Here is a 21,734-nt window from a genome sequence, read left to right as displayed (position 1 = left end):
CCAAAACCCGCAGAAGGAAGAATAAAGATTAGATCAGAAATAAATGATTAGAAACAAACAAAAAACAGAACAAATCAATGAAACCAGGAGCTGATTCTTTGAAAAAATCAACAGAATTGATAAACTTCTAGCCAGACTTATCAAGAAAAAAAGAGAAAGGACTCAAATAAACAAAATCACAAATGATAGAGGAGAAACCACTACCACCACCACTGAAATAAACAATCTTAACAGACTATTATGAAAAACTACATGCCAACAAATTGGACAACCTAGAAGAAAGGGATAAATTGCTAGAAACATATAAACTACCAAAACTTAAACGGGAGGAAAGAGAAAATTATAACAGACTGATAACAAGCAAAGAAATTAAGTCAATAATCAGAAAAATCCCAACAAACAAAAGCACAGGACCAGATGGCTTCACTGGCAGATTCTACCAGATATTTAAAGAAGATTTAACACCTATTATTCATAAACTATTCCAAAATATAGAAAAGGAAGGAAAACTTCAAAATTCATTCTATGAGGCCAGCATTACTCTAACACCAAAATGAGATAAAGACAACACTAAAAAAGAGAACTACAGGCCAATATCCATGATGAGCATGGATGCAAAAATCCTCAACAAAATACTAGCAAACTGAATTCAACAATATGTTTTACAAAAAATCATCCACCATGATTGAGCTGAATTTATTCCTGGGTTGCAAAGGTGGTTCGGTATTCATAAAACAACCAATGTGATACATCTGATTAATAAGAAAAAGGATAAGAAACATATGATCATTACAACAGATGCAAAAAGAGCATTTGACAAAGTACAATATCCATTCATGATAAAAACCTCAACAAAATAGGCTTAGAGGGAACATACCTCAATATAATAAAGGCCATCTATGAAAAACCCACTAACATCATCCTTAATGAGGAAAAACTGAAAGCTCTTCCCTGAGGATCAGGAAGAAGACAAGGATGTTCACTATCACCACTTTATTCAACATGGTACTGGAATTCCTAGCCACAGCAATCAGACAACAAAGAAATAAAAGGAATCCAAATTCCTAAAGAAGTAAAACCTTCACTATTTGCAGATTACATGATACTCTATACAGAAAACCCTAAAGATTAAACCAAGAAATTTCTAGAACTTATAAACAAATTCAGTAAAGTTGCAGGATACAAAACCTAGAGAAATCTGTTGAATTTCTATACACCAAAAATGAAGCAGCAGAAAGAAATTAATAAAACAATCCCATTTATAATTGCACCTAAAATAGTAAGATACCTAGTGATAAACCTAACCAAAGAGGTGAAAGACATATACTCTGAAAACTATAAAACACTGATGAAAGAAACTGAGGATGACACAAAAGAATGGAAAGACATTCTATGCTTATGAGTTGGAATAACAAATACTGTTAAAATGTTCATACTATCCACAGCAATCTACAGATTTAATGCAATTCTTATCAAAATACCAACAGTATTTTTCACGGAACTAGAACAAATCACCCTCAAATCTGTATGGAAGCACAAAAGACCCCAAATAGCCAAAGCAACCTTCATAAAGAAAAGCAAAGCTGGAGGCATCACAAGTGCAGACTTCAAGTTATATTACAAAGATGTAGTAATCAAAACAGTATGGTACTGACACAAAAATAAACACAAACATCAATGGAACAGAATAGGAAATCCAGAAATGAACTTACAACTATAAGGTCAATTAATTTTTGACAAAGCTGGAAAGAATATCTAATGTAAAACAGACAGTCTCTTCAACAAATGGTGTTGTGAAAACTAGATAGCAACATGCAAAGCAATGAAACTGTACCACTATATTACACCATACACAAAAATAAATTCAAAATAGATTAAAGACCTAAATGTGAGACCCAAAATCATAAAAATTCTAGAAGAGAGGACAGGCAATAACCTCTCTGACTTCAGCCTTAGCAACTTTTTTTCTAGATATGTCTCCTGAGGCAGAGGAAACAAAAGCAAAATTAAACTATTGGGACTTCATCAAAATAAAAGGCTTCTGCATAGCAAAAGAAACAATCAACAAAACTAAAAGGCAATCTACAGAATGGAGAAGACATTTGCAAATGACATATCTGATAAAGGGTTAGTATACAAAAAATATAAAGAACTTATAAAATGCAACCTCTCCTGCAAATAATCCAATTTTAAAAACCTAAAAAATCCAAATAAGACATGAATAGACATTTCTCCAAATGAGACATACAGATGGCCAACAAGACACATTAAAAGATAATCATCATCACTTACCATCAGGGAAATGCAATTCAAAACTACAATGTAGTATCACCTCATACCTGTCAGAATGGCTAAAATCAACAACACAAAAAACAACAGGTGTTGGCTAGAACATGGAGAAAGGGGGACACTGTTGCACTATTGGTGGGAATGTAAACTGTGCAGCAAATGTGGAACACAGTATGGAGTTTCCTCAAAAAGTTAAAAATAGAACTACCCTATGATCCAGCAATTGCATCACAGCATATTTACCCAAAGAATACAGAAACACTAATTCAAAGGGATACCTACACCTATACTTATGTTTATAGCAGCACTATTTACAGTAGCTGAGATATAGAAGTAACCCAGGTGTCCATCAATTGATGAACAGATAAAGAAGATGTGGTGTATATATAATGGAATATTATTCAGCCATAAAAAAGAATGAAATCTTCCCATTTTCAATGATATGGATAGAGCTAGAGAGTATAACACTAAGTGAAATAAGTCATTCAGAGAAAGACAAATACCATATGATTTCATTCATATGTGGATTTTATAAAACATAACAAGCAAGGGGGGAAAGAAAGAGAGAGAGAAATCAAGAAACAGACTCTTAATTATAGAGAAGAAACTGATGGTTATCAAAAGGGAGGTGGGACAGGGTATGGATGAAATAGGCAATGGGGACTAAAGAATACACTTAGTATGATGAGCACTGAGTAATGTACAGAATTGTTGAATCACTAGGTTGTACACCTGAAACCAATATAACACTGTATGTTAACTATACTAGAATTAAATTAGAACATTAATTAAAAAAAGAAAAAGAAGCAAGTGTGAATGGCTGTAGGTTTTGTGTTTTGGAAGGATATGAAGAGAAATTAAGCTGAGCTAAACACAGGAAAGTAAAGTTTATCTGTAATGTTTTATTTATTTAAATATATCTGAAGCAGATATGACAAAATGCTAACACTCATTCATTCTGAGCAGTATATATGCAGTTATTTGGTCGTTGTTTTAGATTCTTCTTTGAGTTTCTAAATTTTTTAGATCCTTCAAAATTAAAAAATAAGACAGAAACAACAAAATAAACTTGTAAATGATAAATTTATAATAATAAATTTGAACAAAATGGAGAAATAGAAATTAATACTGTAAATAGCAATTTCTCTGTATACAAGCCATAATAAATTAGCAGAAATAATGATAGAAAAATCCCCTTCAAAAAATTAAAAGCATAACATAAATGTTACTATTGTACAGTCTATACAGATAAACATATAAAGGGTCAGATTCCACACAGCTAGTAAGTATAAGAGGTACTGAAGTAATAAAAATTATTTTAAAGCTACAATAATATTTAAACTTTGTAACTAGGACAGAAAGAGTCAGTCTACAAAATATGGAAAATACATAAATCCCAAAGAGAATCAATCTATCTATATCTATATATCTATATATAGATATATGACAATTTATACATATTAAATGTGACATCACAGAATAGTGGGAAATAATTATTCAATATTTGTTATTGTGAAAAAATGGAAAGGGAAAACAGTTTAGAAGATTACCTCATACCACACACCAGAAACTCCAGAAATATTAAACAACTAAACATAAGCAATAAAAATGGGAAAAAATCCATTTAAGCACTTATCTAATTTGGGTGGAGAAAAACTTCTTACATGTGAGTTCATCAGAAAAAAATACAAATAGAAAGATATATATAATTACATAAACGTTAATTTGTGCATAAAAGTTCATTTAAAACAGAAACTTCCACATATGCCACAGAAGAAAGGCTTAGTGTCTATTAAATGTATATGTTATCTATACAAATGAATAAGAAACATAGAAGTTCTCAATAGAAAAATGTATACAGGTCATGAATATATGTTCATAGGAAGGAGGCAAAAGTGACTGAGAAACACGAGAAAGTATTCATGCTCAGCATAATAAAAGAAACCAATTAAAACAGCAAAGATATCATTTGCCTCTACCATACTGGCAGATTTTTTAAAAATGACAATAGCCAGTACTGATAAAGGTATATGAGCAGAAATTGTCCATCTTATACAGTGAGACAACTTCACACATACATCAAGAGCCTTTAAAAATTTAATCCTTAGGTCCAATAATGACTCTTATAAAAACTCATCTTAAGAAAATCATTCACTCAACAAATATCTAGTAAGGCTCTACAATGTGTCATACATTGCCATAGGTTCTAGTAGATGCAATAGTGAATACAAAACAAAGAAAAATCTCCGTGCTCAAGGTGCTTACATTTTAATACGAGGATCTGGACAACAAATTAATAAAATACCTTGGCTATTAGGTTATGATGCAGACCAAGGAGAAAAAAATAAAGCAAGGAAAGAGAAAAGTGAGTGTTAGAGGAGAAGGGTTTACATTTTTATGGATAGTTGTTATAGGAGACCGTACCAAGGTAACATTTGCATTAAGACCTAAAAGAGTGAGGTTCAAAGAAGCAAAGATTTATCTATAAAGGGCTATTCATGATAACTTATGATTGGCAATAATTTAAATGGTCAATATGGGATTTGTTAAATAATCATAGTAGGTACAAATTATGCAACTGAAAATTATGAAGCCATTAAAAATTGTTTGAAGGCTAGTGAATTACATGGTAAAATGGTCACAGTATAAAACCAATGGAGAAGCCAAATATAAAATAGTACATATATGGTATGATCCCAATTATGCAAACATGGGAACACATCTGGAAGGAAGCAGAGCAAATTGTCTTTGGACTAAGTATTTACAGGTGATATGTGTTTTCTCTCCATTTTTAAAATTTTCTATTATGAGGCTGTTTCATTTTTATGAATAGAAAGAAATTAGAAGTAGATATGACAGTCTTAAAGTTGATTAATAAATGTACAAAATTTTTAAATGGTGGTGCCAATCAACCATGCCTAGAGTACTGGGTCCAGGTTTGGACATTATGTATTAAGGGTGATACTGAAAACTTAAGCATCTCCTATTGAGGATACTAAAAATGTATGTCATATGAGCTCAAGAACTGGCAGTATATGGACTAGAGAAAAGATAAAAAGAAGAAAAAACTATCTTTAAACTTTTAAATGGATAATTACAGGGAAAGGAAATAGAAATTAGTCAGCATTACTATTGTTCCGAGGAGCAACCAATGGGTTGGTTTCAGAAGACAGATTTCACGTCAATATGAAGAAGTACTTGCTAACAATCACAGTTATCAGGTGGTATTAACCAACCTTTCTGGCAACTATTCACACTGAAAATAGATGACCATATGTATTGGTTGATAAGATTGCTGTTATATGATTGGTAAGGACCCTGCTATTTCTGAGCTCCTCTTATACTATTTAAAAGAGTTATTTTATGCTATGATCACTTACATAATTCCACCCCCACCTATCTCCCCTTCCCTTCCCTTCAAAAAAATCTATGTAATACTTGATTCCTTTTAGGAAATTATTTTTAAACAGAAAAGAGTACCCTTCAAAATATACATCCTGGAGATTTTTATTCTTCCTTCTGTGTAGAGTGAAGAGACATTTTGTACAAATATCAATACCTTTAAAATCATATTTTAAGTATAAAAAATATTTTTCTATTACCGACCAATATTTCCCTTGACAATATATCTTCCCCCTAGGAAGAGACTGTCCAGACCACTCCATTTCAGAAGATGAGATAATCACCTTGCCTCTACTCCATAGTATCCTGCACCATTTTCTTTTCAGTGCCCTTATTCATTTTAAAACCAAAAGTGGTGAAAATATCACCCAGTACTCAGAGTTACTACAGATTTTAGAACACAGTCAGTTCTTTTCTTAGCTTTTATGGCAGTGATGATTTCAGCAATCTTAGTAATAGAATAAGGAAAGGGCATTCCTGTGATCTCTTCCAAGCCCTATGAATACTTTCACCAAAATTAGCAACCTTCAGAATTCCATATAAAATCTTTAGTGTTACTTAAATAAATGACTGGCCTGAAATATCAAGGACTGGACCATGAGAGTGTAGTAAAGAACAGAGCATAAACTATAGAACTTTACTGCTAGTAGGGTCTTTATAAATCATCTGTATGTAGTCCAACCGTACTCATTTTACAGCGATGGAAAAAGAAGTTCAAATAAGTAATTTGTCACAGGAAACTGTAAGCATCCAAACCCAGAGTAGAATCTAGACCAGGTTATCTGAAATCTCATTATTATCTGAAATATTTTTAATATCTAATTCTTCATTTTTTTTTCTTATCAAGCATTTTTTTCTACCCTGTTGAATTGGGAGTATAAAGAAGATCTGGAAAGAGTGCTGACTCATTGAGAATTTCAGTTAAGCAATATAACATATAACCTGGTTTCAAGTAATCCTGTGCTTTTGTGGACTTGAGGCTGGAGGGAATCTTACCTTTCCTTACAGCACTATTATCTGCCAAACAACAGCAAAATGAATATGAGCATCCAGTCTTAACAGTTAGTAAGCACCGTGAGCATCATACTGGGGAGGACTATTAGAATCTGGGTGTTATTTATCAGTACAAAATTCTACTGAAAAGTCTAATAATCTTGGCGACACATTCCTTCTTTATTATTATTATTATTATTATTATTATTATTTTTAATGTTTTATTTATTTATGAGGAAGAAAGAGCATGAGAGGGGTAGCAGCAGAGAGAGAGGGAGACACAGAATCCAAAGCAGGCTCCAGGCTCTGACACAGTGCAGAACTCTGACGCAGTGCTTGAACTCACGAACTGCGAGATCATGACCTGAGCTGAAGTCGGATGCTTAACCAACTAAGTGACCCAGGTGCCCCCTGACCACACATTCCTTCTTAAAGCAGTATATTTTCCTCTATACACCTATCACAATGTACAACTATATAATTTAATAGTTTGTAGAATAAGGGCTATCTCACTACCTAAACCACAGGCCCCAAAGTGGCAACAACCATGTTTATTTTGCTCATCATTATATTCTCCATGTTCAGTGAATGGTATGTATTCAATAAATATTTATCCAACCAATGGATGAGGCCTCTCCTCTCTTGGCTCTTTCAAAATACTGTATTCTCCTAATGTTCCTTCCACATATCTGCCCTCTCCTCTGTAGCCTTTGTTGTTTTATTTTTGTTTTCCCATATCGTACAGCATAAGCATTACCCTGAGAAGAGATCTCTGGATCTCTTCTTTCTACTTCAAGTATTTCCTTCTATATCAATGACTCTCAAAACAGTTGACTTCTTTTGAGAGCTCCAATTCCACATTTCTTTCAACTGTACCTAGTACATTTTGCTAGACTGTGTGACCTCAGTCAAATCAAGTCACTCCCATCTCAAGATCAATTAGCTCATCCATAAAATGAGGGAGTTGCCTCTCTACTGCATATAGGAGAATGTTCTAATTCTCCAAGCTAGCATTTAATATCATTTACAGTCAAGCTTTCTACGGATGTTGCCAACTACTTCTCACATACTTTTACCATATGTTTTACTCCAACACAACTGAGATCCTCACTGTTCCTAATACATATCCTCTGCTTTTCTGGCATCTTCCTAGAACACCTTTCCCATCCCCCAAACTCTGCATCTCCAAAGTTTGCCTAATCTTTGAAGTGCAATTCAAACACCACTTCTGGGAAGGTGTCTTTGATCTCCTTGATCTCCTTTGCCTCTCTTTAATGTGTGTGGATTTCATCCTCCTAGTATTATAGTTGTTTATTTATTCTCTCTCTTACTTGACCCTGTCATCTTGGAGGGCAAGGGCTATTCCTAAATCAGCCTGTATCCCACATTGCCTTTGGTTCATAGCACTTAGTAACCTTATACTGAATGGATTCAGTTAAGGTTATATCAGTCATCCTGCTTAAAAAGCCTTTAATCAGTCCCTGCATTTCTGGAAAATCCTTACAATGTCCCACTTCGACCACACCAGCTTTTGTTCAATTTGTCAAATTCACTATGCATCTCAGGGCTCTCATGCATGTTCTTTTCTTCATCTACAAAACTGCTCCAACCCCATAATCCCAACCCACCCCTATGTTTCTACACACCCTTAATATTACTTCATCAAGGAAGCTTTTCTTAAACCCCAAGCTAGATCAGTTTTTTCTGTTATATACCTTCATAACCCCACCTTCATACTTTTCCTTCATAGCATTTATTACTAACTGAAATAACAGTTGTGTGAGTATCTGATTTATGGCTACTTCACCATCAAACTGTAAGCTCCAAGTAAGCAAGGGCCTTGTTTGTTTTCTCACCCTTGTATCATCTGCATTGTGCTTAATCACATCACTGAACAAATAACCGTTGAACCCACTGAATTAATGAACAAGTGGTTTAAAGGTAAAGACTTGGGACTTAGAGTGCACAAAATCTTTGCCTGGCTTGATATAATTCCTTTAAAGTAAAATTGGGATGCCAGGTAAATTGGCCTTATAGCCACCATTAGAAATGTATACAATAGGATAAACAATGTTTCCCCAGTTCTGGAAGGACACCAAAATTTCCTTTCTTTAATGAATGTATAGCTCCAAAAGGCATAACTAACACCAAGACCTTGCTCATCCACTTAACATTTATTAAAAACCTACTCTATACCACACACTAGGCTAGTGGCTGATAGTACAATAAACTGGAGTGACACAGCCCTCTACTTGCTTGGAATATTTAGTCTCAGAGTGGCATTTATGGAAGCTTTTTAAAAAAAAAATCCTTTTTGACAGTCACAGCATCTAAGTAATGCTACTTTGTAAGGATATTAAGTTCTCCATCAAAGGAGACATTTAACCTGAGGGTGAAAGTGGTAGCAGAGTCACACAGCAGAAGCGTGCTGGGCCCATAACCTCAGGGTGAAAAATAATTTGGCAAAAATGATTTAGAAATTATAACTGGGCCCATTCTGGGCCTCTTAAATTAGCAGTAGCCTAGACCAGTGCTGTTCAAAGTGTGATCTGCCGATCAATGCCTGTCTGCAAACTTTTATTGCCAAGCAGCAATGACCTAGGTGCAGAAATTGAGAATAAGTACTTATAAAATATTATAGAAATTTAAAGATAATTCTTATGTTTGTTGAATCTACTAATAAAAATGTGAGCTTATATTTTGTTTCTCTTTTCTTTCATATTCTAATAACCCATAATGTATTTTACTAAAGTAGCAGTCTGTCATGGATTGGAAAATTTTTAAAAACTGGTCTTTCAACAAGGTAGTTTGAAAACCACTGGAACAGCAGATTCAGGCTTACATGGCAGTTTGTCAATATGGAAAATCTCAGGTTGTACCCCAGACCCTCTGAGTTAGAATTAGCATTTTAACAAGATCTGCAGGAGATTCATTTGCACATAAAAGTTTGAGAAACACTGCCCTGGATGATTTCTGAAGCCCTTAGAACCCTGACATTTTATAATTTACTTCAGATAGAGAAGTATAGAGCTGAAAGACCTTTGGTGATACAATCCACCTCATCATTTTTAGATGGAAAAACTGAGGTCCATGGAGAGGGACTCATGTGTCCAAGGTAATTGGCAAATTAGCAGAGCTAGGAATAGAACTCAAGTTTCCTAACACCCAGATCAGTTTTAGAACACTAGATGCTCACTCCTATTCCACCCAATCCCACTCTGTGGGATTCCATCAGTGATGTCATTGTTTCCGAAATACTTTCTGATACAAGAATTTATTCTTCTACCTTCTATATATTGTGTGGACCTTGAATCTCCACTATTTCAAGTGTCTCCTTTTTGATAATTGCTCTTAACCCCTGTTCTCAAATCTTCCCATATGCCTATTGTTTGGCTGCTATTTGGACATTCTGGGGCTTCAGAAGGACTAGTACTAAACTGATTTTTGGTCTTTAGGGAAAAAAGAGAGATTCTTTATTCCCATGAGTCCACTTGATACCAAATAGCAAGCTTTTCCAAGGAAGAGGGCATACACTATCAAGGCTACTTTAGAAAGCTCAGTGTTCTCACTGTGTGGCTGACAAGAGAATGGGATACTGGGCCATATTAATAAAAGTCTAGCTTCCAAAATGAGGCAAATGATGATCCTTTAGTTGCAGTCTTATCAGATCTGAGGCCTGAGGGAAGAGGTATGATTGCTGTCTTCAACTAAGAAGCAAATTTGTTGCAGCTAGTCCCAAAGAACCTATGAATACAAGTTACAGGGAGACAGACCCTGGCTTATAATGGGAGCTACATTCTGGCAATCAGAATTATTCAAAGATAAAAAAGAAGCCATCTAATGAGCTTTCTGTCACTGCAGGGAGATCAAATAGAAATAAGTCAATGAATTGAATGCTTAGGAAAAATTCAAGAACTTGGTGGAGAAGCAAGCTTAATGATCTTCCAGTTCCAAGGTTTTAATAATCTAAAAATTTCAGGACAAGGTGACTCTAAGCTCTCAGAAAATAAGGGCAAGATCTGGTCCTGAAAAAAGCAGTCTTTTGCTGAATGTGAGATGGATGAGGCTACAACAGTGGAAAAGTGAAGTCTTTCCAGGTATCCTTTTCAAAGGAAAGTAGGCTGGCCAAGGAAAACCTCTTAGGCAGCTCCTCCAGGAAACCCAGGTGAGAGTTCCACAATGACCAGCCACTATGCCCCACTCTAAGTTCCTGTTACTCTACACAAAGGTTAGGCTACTACTTTCCTTTTGTTTTTTTTTCTGCCAAGCAGTACCCTTCCTACCACACGTCCACTTGCCTAACCGACAAAGGTGCAAAATTTTCCCCAAGGAGGCAGTAGGGCTTAATGGTCAAGACCAAGCATTTTGGAACCAGGTTGCCTGTGTTTTAATCCCCAGCTGGGACATTTAATTACTCCGTAACCTTGGACACGTTATTCAACCTGTGCTTCAGTTTCCTCATCAGTAAACCAAGGATAATAGTAGTATCTGCTTCATAGTGTTGATATAAGAATACACATTAGACCCTAAGCCTAAGATCCAAAACATACCAAGCACTCAGCAATGTTAGAAATTAGTATGTTGATGTAATAATTGCTACCATGGGCATGGCAGTGTTGCTAACTGAAAAAGCTCCCATCAAGCAACTAGACCCCTTCTCCTAGCATTTCAGAGGGGATATATTACAAGACCTTCAGCCAGTCCTTGCATAGCTCCAGACATCCAGAACCTGCTGATCCTCAATAAACCATACATTTCACACCAGGAATTCTGGCTTCTCACCCTGCTCTAAATCCAAAAGCCACCCCTCCCCCAGTTCTCCTGCCTATGCCATCCTCAGCCACAATTAGAGAAGCAGCAAACTGGGAAGGCAATTCCAGACAAACCATCAGGTGTTTCTTCCCTCTCAAGGACACTGCTGGACTTTATACCATGATACCTGCCAGTGGGATGGGGTAGGGTATCTAAATCCCTGGTCTGGCATGTCTGCTTTACTACCTAGGATGGAGAGACGGCAAGCAATGGGGCTCCCCACTGGAAAGCAAGAAAAGCCTCCCAAGTTTGTTAAGGAACTCAGGCCCAACCCCACAATGAACCCCTTAAAGGAAGGGGGGAGGTCTCAACCTGCTTTCAAAGGAAGCAGTTATTTACAACTTTCTACTCACTTGCATCTGCGAAAGGTAATAGGGAGATGGAGAAAAGGGCTGCATGGTATTCTCCCTCTTTCTCAATTCCAGCAATGAGAAACAGCTGCAGAGAAAGAGTTAAAGGAGGAAGGAAGCTCCAGCCATTACCCCATCCCCGTGCCTTGGGCTGTCTGGGGGGTCATGACAGTGCTGTCTGCTCTGGCTAAGGGACACTGGGTGGCTTTCTGCAGCAGCTGCCAGGCCCCCCAAGCAATTTGCAAGGTCAAGGCTGACCTGTTTCCAAAAAGGAACAAAACAATTCACTGACAATGAAGCAAATCGCGCATACACCACATCGCAACCCCCCTCCCCAAATCAGGTTTTACCCCAGTGCCTCCCTGCCCAGATGCCAACTCTGGGCTTCCACCAGCCCCACTGGGGAACCCAGGATAGCATCACAGCTGCAGAGCATGTCTCAGCCTCCCCGGCCAACCCAAGGAGACTCTCAGTACGGGGGAGAGATGCTATCGCTAAAGGAGACCTGAGCTTGGGGGAAGGGGAAGGAGGGACATCTGTGTTCCTTACCAAGCGCCACAATCACTTCCCCGAAGCGGAGAGAAGACAAGAATGAATGAATTGAAACAAGTTGGAGGTTGAGTCCTCAGGGAGCTCGGCTTCCTCTTCTCTTTCTCTGGGTCTTTCTCCTGGTCCCTCTCTCGTCTCTCTGGTTTGCTCGCTAGCTTGCGCGCGCTCACGCTCTCCCTCCCTCTCCTCCCCCTCTCCCTCTCTTTCTCCCGCCTCTCCCTATCTCTTCTCTATTCCCTCCTCCCCTCCCCCTTTGCTGGCTTTAGATTCACCATTGCCTAGTGCTGAGCACGCGGCTGTGCCGGGGCTCCGAATACAGTGCTGCAAGGCTTTGGATCTGCGGTTGTTTCAAGAAAGACTAAAGTAGTATTTTATTATTTAATGTTTCCAGCAGAAAAAATAGAGGGAAGCTCAGAAGAAAGGGTAGGAGCAGAGGAACCAAGGGGAAGAGAAAGAGAACAAAATGGTAAGAGCAGTGAATAGGAGGATAAAGGAAGTATGGATTACCATGCTGATGTGTAATGCTTGCTAGCTGCTCCAAAACGGAAAATAAATGGTCTGTCTCCCTTATATCCCTATGGGTGTGCCTTCTTAGCTTAGACTCCAAATAAAGGTTTCACAATCCTGTCTGTTCACATTCCATCTCTGAGGACAATAACAGCTAAACAAAATTACATCAAAGAGGTTGTCATGCCCCCTCCACTCAAAAGAAAGGGTTCAGCCACATTGATCCCCTAATGACCTAACTGCCACCTCCACCCCCAACCAAGTAGAAGTGTGAACCCAGCTCAGAATTGTCAGTTGGAGCTTCCCTCCAGGCAAAACAGACAAGCAGCAGAACCACAATGTTTTCCTTTCAAAAACCTCAGAAGGGAATATAGGTATAGGGAAGTGTGTAAGCCCACATCTGAGTTTGCCCATGGGAGAATAGGACAGAGAAGAGAAGGAGATTAGTAAACTCAAAATATAAAAGAATTGTGTTCCCTTTGGGGGAAAAAACTGGGCAAAGTACAATAACAATGGAACAGAGGGTAGAAGGAGACCTAGGCTAAGAATAAAATAAAGGAACTTAGGTTTGAGTCCTGCCTCTCAAAATTGCTCCACTGTATCTTTGACAAGTCACTTGTTTAATCTGGCTCTCATCTTCAATGGTAAAATGAATGGTGATAGATGTAGATAATCTTGAAAGATGCTTTGACACCTAACAATCTAGGCTTTAGAAGGGAAAAATCCCAAGTGATGAAGACATCTGTTAATAGTGAAAAATACACTGCCAAATTTCAAATGTTCTCCCAAGATGGGTCCCCAAATGGGACCCCAAATCACACTAACATGACATTCCATTTTGAATGTTTTAAGGGCAATATGAAAATGAGCATATGTGTAAAAAGTTGCTCCTATCCTACATATAATAATTAGCATAAAAGTACTAACCTCAATGTACATACAATGACTGAGGCGTGGTAGGCATTTAAAAATTTTCCCACAGTGGGTTATTTTTATCCCCCTACCCAAAATTCCCAATACTCTACTCTTGTCCAGTGAGGAACATGTGCTCCACTTCAACTGTATACTTCTTCTAAAACATATACCCATATACTGAGTATAGAGAGAGACAGGGATCCATAGGCTCAGAGTCACTGAGTTAAAAGGACCCAGAAAGATAACCAACTCATTATGCAGAAACAGAAACTGGCCCGCAGGAAAAAATATAGCTCATATAATCTCATAGTGAATCAGTGACAAAATCAAGCACCTAGTCTGCTGGTCCCAGATACAGTATTTTTGTCCACCAAAGCAACATGTAAGCTGTACATAAAGCAAGTGTATTTGTTTGCATAAGTGTCTGTTGGATTTGATGGATTAACAAAATGGCAAAAAAATGCTATGAACTGGCATAAGGCTGCTATGTTATTTCCTAGGTCTGCCATAACAAATAACAATAAATTTGGTGGCTTAAAACAACAAAAAAAATTTTTGTCTCACAGTTCTGGAGGCATGAAGTCTGACATCAAAGAGGTGGCAGGGCCACATTTCCCCCAAAGGCTCTAGAGGAGACTTTTTCCTTGCTAACTCCAGCTTCTGGTAGCTCCTGAAATTCCTTGGCTTGTAGAAGAATCACTCTAATCTCTGCCTCATTCTTCTAATTGTCTTCTCCTCTGTGTCTCTGTATGACCAGATTTCCCCATATTTTTTGTTATAAATAAACCAGTCATTGGATTAAGGTCCACCCTAAATCCAGAATGATTTCATCTTGAGATCTTTAATTACTTCTGCAAAGATCACATGTCCAAATAAGATCAAATCCTTAGACTCTGGGTGGACAAAAATTTGGGGGACATGCTATTCAACCCACTACAGTGGCCAACTTTTTTTGTGTGAAATAAATATACTAAACAAATAAACCATCTATGATATCATTTTTAAAGAAAAGATATTTTGATAAAAATAAGCTAGATGAAGATAATCTCATAATAAAAGCTATTATTTAAATCACATAATTTTAGCTCTGTGTAAAATTAATAGCATTTTCATAAATATTCCCCATCCACTGCAAACCACCAAAAAATTTTACTAGGACCACTTCTAGTAGTGATGGAGCAGTTTTTATCAAGCAGATAATAACAATAAACTCTGGACAAAAATAAACAAAACAACAATCTGAATGCATTGGAAAGTGATCATAGGTAGACATAAATTGGGAAAGAGTTGATGATGGAAGGTTGACAATCATAAGAAAGGTACAATACCATGTGAATTTGCATTTTCTAAGAAATTTTTGCTCCATGAGGCAGGCTCCAGGCCAAAACAGTAACTAAAACTTACAGAAACTACAAGTGTTGCAGCTGTTAAATGTTTAACAACTGGTTCTTCAGGAAAAAATAAAAGCCTGATTTATAACATTTCCCAATTTCCTTAGTGTAAATATTCCCACCATGGCCAATTCCATCAACATGAAGTTGGGAAGAGATGTGCACAGTTGGCTCTCACAAATCAGTGCCATTCAGCTACCATTCAACTGCTCATAGTCCTAGTGGCTTGAGGAACCAGAACACAAAATTCAAGATAACCACTGAAGTTGGAGTGTGATGAGAGAAATTCATGAATTGAGAGAACAACACCGTGGGAGACCCCAATTCTGTGTATAAATTTCCCAACCAAATCTCTGGTGGAACCATAAATTATGCATGTGGGGACAGAATCCAAAGAGCCTAAAAAAGCTGAAAGAATTAAACTGTTTTCAGTGTTGTCCACCACAGGGAGAGTTTAGAGTTTCAGTTCAGTTAACTACCTACTGGGAAAAAAAAAAAAACTTTACAGAGAAATAAAGAAATATAGAGATCCTACAATATATCAGGCACAAAGTTCAGGGTACACTCCAAAATTACTAGGGAAAAAAACACACAAGGAAACAGGAAAATGTCATTTATACTCAAGAGAAAATACAATAGTCCTAAGAAGGACCAGATGTTGGAATTAGCAGAAAAGAATTTTAAGTCATCATAACTACACTAATGGACATAAAAGAAAATACATTTTAACAAAAGAACAAATAGAAAATCATATCAGAGATATAGAAACAATTAAAAAGAATCAGATGTAAATTCTATAACTGAAAATTAAAATATCTGAAATAAAATTCACTGGGTGGGCTTAACAGCAGAGTGGAAATGAGAGAATAAATAGTAAGTTAACCTGAAGACAAATTAATAAATATTATTCAATCTTAAGTACAGAGAAAGAAAAGATTGAAAAAGATTAACAGAGCCTCCGTGATCTGTTGGATAATATCAAAGTTCTTACATACATGTAATTGGAGTCCAAGAAGGCAAAGAACAAAAGAAGAGGGGGAAAAATTTGAAAAATAATGCCTAAGATATTTCTAAATATAATGAAATGTAAATTTACAGATTCAAGGAACTCAGTAAGCCCCTCACTGAGCAGGATACCACACCCAGATAAATCAGTCACACTACTCAAAATCAAATATAAAGAGAAAATCTTGAGACAATCCAGAAAAAAATAACATACTGAGGAACAACAATACGATTGACTGTTAACCTCTCATCAGAAAAAAAAAAGATATCTTTAAAGTGATAAAATGGAAGAAAATATCTATCAATACAGAATTTTACATCCATCAAAAATATCCTTCATGAATAGAGGCAAAATAATGATATTTTCAGATAAATGAGCATTAGGACAATTTGTCACCAGCATATTTATAGTATCAGAAATATTAAGGGAAATTCTTAAGTCTGAAGGGGAATAATACCAGATGAAAATCTGGATATTCAGAAAGGAATGAAGAACATTAAAAATGGCAATGTGTGGATAAATAAAAAAATTTATCTTAATTTATTTGCTCTATACATGAGCACTTAAAGAAAATGTTATAACATTGGAATGTACAGTAAATAATGCAGATAGACATAATACAGTTGACAACTGTAACATGAAAGAGGGGCAGGGATAAGAAGAACTATACATTGACAAGGTCCTTACATTTTACATGAGAAAGTACAATATTGACTCTAAACAAACTTTGAAAAATTAAGGGTGTAATTCCAATTTCTAGTTCCCAAAGTCACTGTTTCATCCTAACAAGTAAACCCTGAACAGACTAAAACAACAAGAACAAGAACATCTTGAATCCATATAAGAGGTGAGGACACAAGGCAAACTGCTATCTCCAAGACTGGAGAAACCTAGAAGTTAATTTAGGGAGTAACAGCTCACCACAGCAGAGACTCACTCACTGAAACTACCAAAGAACTCAATGTCAGGGTAGGAAAACCTGAATTATAATTGATGAATTGCTTGGAGGCTCAGGATGGATAAGTATAAGAGTTAAAAACTCCAGGGGGACCCATTAATAGGGAGGCCCCCACAATTCTGTCACATTTACCTCTGAGAGCTTGATCAGATTTTCAATAAATAGCAGAGAAAAAAATCCCTTGGACTTCTGGCAGGGGGAGGGGAAAAGGAACCATCTTGAAATATGCCAGAGCACTCTGTTCTTCTTAACAGGCCTGCCCTCAGGAGAATTTAGTTAACCAGAGCCTAATCTGCTAGGGTATTATCAGATCATAACTGAGCCCGGGGAAAGGAAATAACCAACTCCAATAGGCTCTAATCTTTTGCATGGGAAAAGAAAAATAGCCAAGTCTAGCTCACTCTAGTCATGCTCTCTTAGGAAGAGAGAAAAGAATTTATAAGCCCTTGTGAAGTTCACAGCCCAGGTGCACAGGCTTACTAAACACTGAGACCTAATCACAGGAGAATAGAACACTTCCCCCACACCTCACCATCACATTACTAAAGGCCTATATACAGTAGTTTCTTCTAACTGGTATATCATGTCCAACTGCCAAGAAAAAATTACAAGGCATGCCAAAAGGCAAAAGCAAAACAAAACAAACAAACAAAAACAAAAAAGCCACATTTTGAAGAAACACAAGCATCAGAAACAGGCATGACAAGGGGCACCTGGGTGGCTCAGTTGGTTAAGCGTCTGACTTCGGCTCAGGTCATGATCTCGTGATTTGTGAGTTCGAGACCCGTGTCAGGCTCTGTGCTGATGGCTGGGAGCCTGGAGCCTGCTTCACATTCTGTGTCTCCCTCTCTCTCTCTGCCCCTCACCCACTCACATTCTCTCTCTCTCTCTCTCTCAAAAATAAATAAGCATTAAAAAATATTAAAAAAACAAGAAACAGGCATGACAAGGATGTTGGAATTATTAGACCAGGAATTTAAAACAACTATGATCAATAAACTAAGGGCTCTCATAGATAAAGTAAACATGTAAGAACAAATGGACAATGTAAACGGAGATGAAAATCCTAAGAAAGAACCAAAAAGAAAGGCTAGAAATCAAAATCACTGTAACAGAAATGAAGAATAACTTTTATGGGCTTATTATTAGGCTAGACACAGCTGAGGAAAGAATCTCTGCACTGGGGGATATATCAGTAAAAACTCCAAAACTGAAAAGCAAAGAGAACAAAGACTGGAAAAAAAAAAATAGAACACACTATCCAAAGATTTGGGACAACTACAAGAATTGTGACATATGCATAATGGGAATACCAGAGAGAGAAGTAAAAAGAGAAAGGAACAAAAGAAATATTTGAAACAATAATTACGAAGAATTTCTCCCAAAATAGTGTTAGACAACAAATTACCAATCTGGGAGCTCACAGAACACCATGCAAGAAAAATGCACCCCACAAAAATAAAAAAAATAAATTACACCTAGGCATATCATTTTCAAACTACAGAAAATCAACGTTAAAGAAAAAAAATCATGTTCTTGATGATCAACAGGCGGAAAGCAGATATTTTGAAGCTTTTTGTGAATTTTAAAAGTGCAAAATAAAGCAACCAGGTTTAAATTATAAAAATCATGTTTTAATTACTATAGCTCTATAATATAGTTTGAAATCAGAAAGTGTGATGCCTCTGGCTTTGTTCTTCTTTCTCAAGATTGCTTTGGCTATTTGGGGTCTTTTGTGGTTCCATACCAATTTTATGATGGTTTTCCTATTTTATGAAAAATGCCATTGGAATTTTGATAGGGATTGCATTGTGTGTATAGGTGGCTTTGGGCAGTATAGACATTTTAACAATATTAATTCTTTCAATCCATGAACACAGAATATCTTTCCATTTCTTTGTGTTTTCTTCAATTTATTTCATCAAAATTTGTAGTTTTCATTGTACACGTATTTCACTTCCTTGGTTAAATTTATTCCCAACTATTTTGTTGTTTTTGATGCTATTGTGACTGGGATAATTTTCTTTATTTCTTTTTCAGATATTTTGTCACTACTGTATAGAAATACAACTAATTTCATATCAATTTAAACCCTGCAACTTCATTGAATTTGTTAATTAGTTCCAACAGGTTTTGCTTTATGACTTTCTATATATAAGATTATATTATCTGCAAATAACAATTTGCTTCTACCTTTCTTTTTATTTCTTTATCTTGCCTATTTGCTTTAGCTAGAACTTCTAGTACCATGCTGAATAAGATTTGTGAGAGTGGGCACCTTTGTCTTGTTTCCAGTCTTAGAGAAAAAGCTTTCAACCTTTCATTGTTGAGTATGATTTTAGTTGTGGTTTTGTCATATATGACCTTTATTATGTTGAGATACATTTGTTGAAGGCTTTGTATCATGACAGGATGCTTTTTCTGCATCTATTGAGATGATCATATGATTTTTGTCTTTCATTCTATTAATGTGGTATATCACAGTTATTGAATTTTGTATGTTGAACCATCCTTGCATCCCAGGGATAAATCCCATTTGGTCATCATGTGCAATACTTTATATGTATTGTTGAATTCAATTTGCTAATATTTGTTGAGAATTTTTGCATCTGTATTCATCAGGAATATTGGTCTATAGTGCTCTTGTGGTGTCCTTCTCTAGCTAATGAAGGTAATGCTGGCCTCACAAAATTAGTTTGGGAGTATTTATTCCTTTTCAGTTTTTTGTCCCAACCCCTAGAAATCACCAATCTACTCTTAGCTTCTACGAGTTCAGCTTTTTTAGATTCCACACATAAGTGAAATCATTCAGTATTTGTCTTCCTCTTCCTGATTATTTCACTGAGCATAAATGACCTCCTGGTCCATCCATGTTGTCACAAACGTCAGGATTTCCTTCTTTTTTTATGGCTAATATTCCATTGCATATGTATACCACATTTTTATTTTTTTTATTTTTTTTTATTTATATATGAAATTTATTGTCAAATTGGTTTCCGTACAACACCCAGTGCTCATCCCAAAAGGTGCCCTCCTCAATACCCATCACCCACCCTCTCCTCCCTCCCACCCCCCATCAACCCTCATATACCACATTTTTTATCCATTCATCCATCAATAGACACTTAGGTTGTTTCCATGTCTTGGCTATTGTAAATAATGCTGCACTGAACTTAAGGATGCCAATATCTCTTGGAGATACTAATGTCATTTTTCTTCCTTAAGATATATCCGCAGAAGTGAAATTTGTGGATGATTTGGTAGTTTTAATTTGACAGACCGCCATACTGTTTACCATGATGGCTGTACCATTTACATGCCCATCAACAGTGCACAGCAGTTCTCTTTTCTCCACATTCTCCAACACTTGTTATCTTTGTCTTTTTTATAATAGTCATTCTAACCAGTGTGAGGTGATATGTCATTGTGGTTTTGAATTACGTTACCCTGATAATTTCTTTTTATGTTGAAAGCCTTTTAATGTACCCATAAGTCATGTATATATCTTCTTTGAGAGTATGATGCTAAGTGAAATAAGCCATACAGAGAAAGACAGATACCATATGGTTTCACTCTTATGTGGATCCTGAGAAACTTAACAGGAACCCATGGGGGAGGGGAAGGGAAAAAAAAAGAGGTTAGGGTGGGAGAGAGCCAAAGCATAAGAGGCTGTTGAGAACTGAGAGCAAACTGAGGGTTGATGGGGGGTGGGAGGGAGGAGAGGGTGGGTGATGGGTATTGAAGAGGGCACCTTTTGGGATGAGCACTGGGTGTTGTATGGAAACCAATTTGACAATAAATTTCATATATAAATAAAAATAAATAAATAAATAAAATAAAAAGAAAATAAAAAAAAGAAAATGTGTATTTAGGTTCTTTGCTCACTTTTAACTGGGTTATTTGTTATATTTTTGCTATAGAGTGTTATGAAGTTTTTTTAAAGTATGTTTTGGATATTAACCCTTTATCAGATACATGGCTTGTAAATATGTTCTCCCATTCTGTAGGTTGCCTTTTCATTGTGTTTATTATTTCTTTTTCTAAGCATAAATATTTTAGTTGATGTATCCCTAGTTGTTAACTTTTGATTTGCTTATTGCACTTTTGGTATAATATCCAAAAAGTTATTGCCAATCCCAATGTCATGGAGGAGCTTTCCCCTATGTTTTCTTCTAGAAGTTTTATGGTTTCACGTCTTACATTTAAAATTTAATCCATTATTAAGTTGATTTTTATGAGTGGTGCAGGGTCCAATTTCATTCTTTTGCATGTGAATATCGACTTTTCCAGCACCATTTATTAAAGAGACTATCCTCTATTGACTATTCTTGGCTGCTTTATGGAATATTAGTTGGCCATATGTATGTAGGTTTATATCTGGGCTCTCACTTCTATGCCATTGGTCTATGTGTCTGTTCTTATAATAGTACCATAATGATTTGATTACTATAGCTTTTTAATATAGTTTGAAGTTAGGAAGCATGAATGCCTCTGGCTTTGATATTCTTTGTCAGGATTGCTTTTGCTATTTAGGGACTTTGGTGATCCCACACAAATTTTAG

General features: G+C 36.3%; 1 protein-coding gene across 1 annotated transcript in view; it reads right to left on the bottom strand.

The window, feature by feature from the left end:
* Nucleotides 1-12,553, bottom strand: part of GABRA3 (gamma-aminobutyric acid type A receptor subunit alpha3) — a 354,827-nt gene extending 342,274 nt beyond the window's left edge. Inside the window, exon 1 of the mRNA XM_040467471.1 lies at nucleotides 12,396-12,553. The gene's annotated coding sequence lies outside the window, so the exon portion shown is untranslated. The remainder of the gene's footprint in view (nucleotides 1-12,395) is intronic.
* Nucleotides 12,554-21,734: the final 9,181 nt, after the last annotated feature.

Source organism: Herpailurus yagouaroundi, unplaced genomic scaffold (genome assembly GCF_014898765.1).
Source record: "Herpailurus yagouaroundi ecotype Mexico unplaced genomic scaffold, PumYag 67493, whole genome shotgun sequence".
NCBI lineage: Eukaryota > Metazoa > Chordata > Mammalia > Carnivora > Felidae > Herpailurus > Herpailurus yagouaroundi.
The sequence above is the reverse complement of the archived record's forward strand: the minus strand, read 5'-3'. Positions and strand labels throughout refer to the sequence as shown.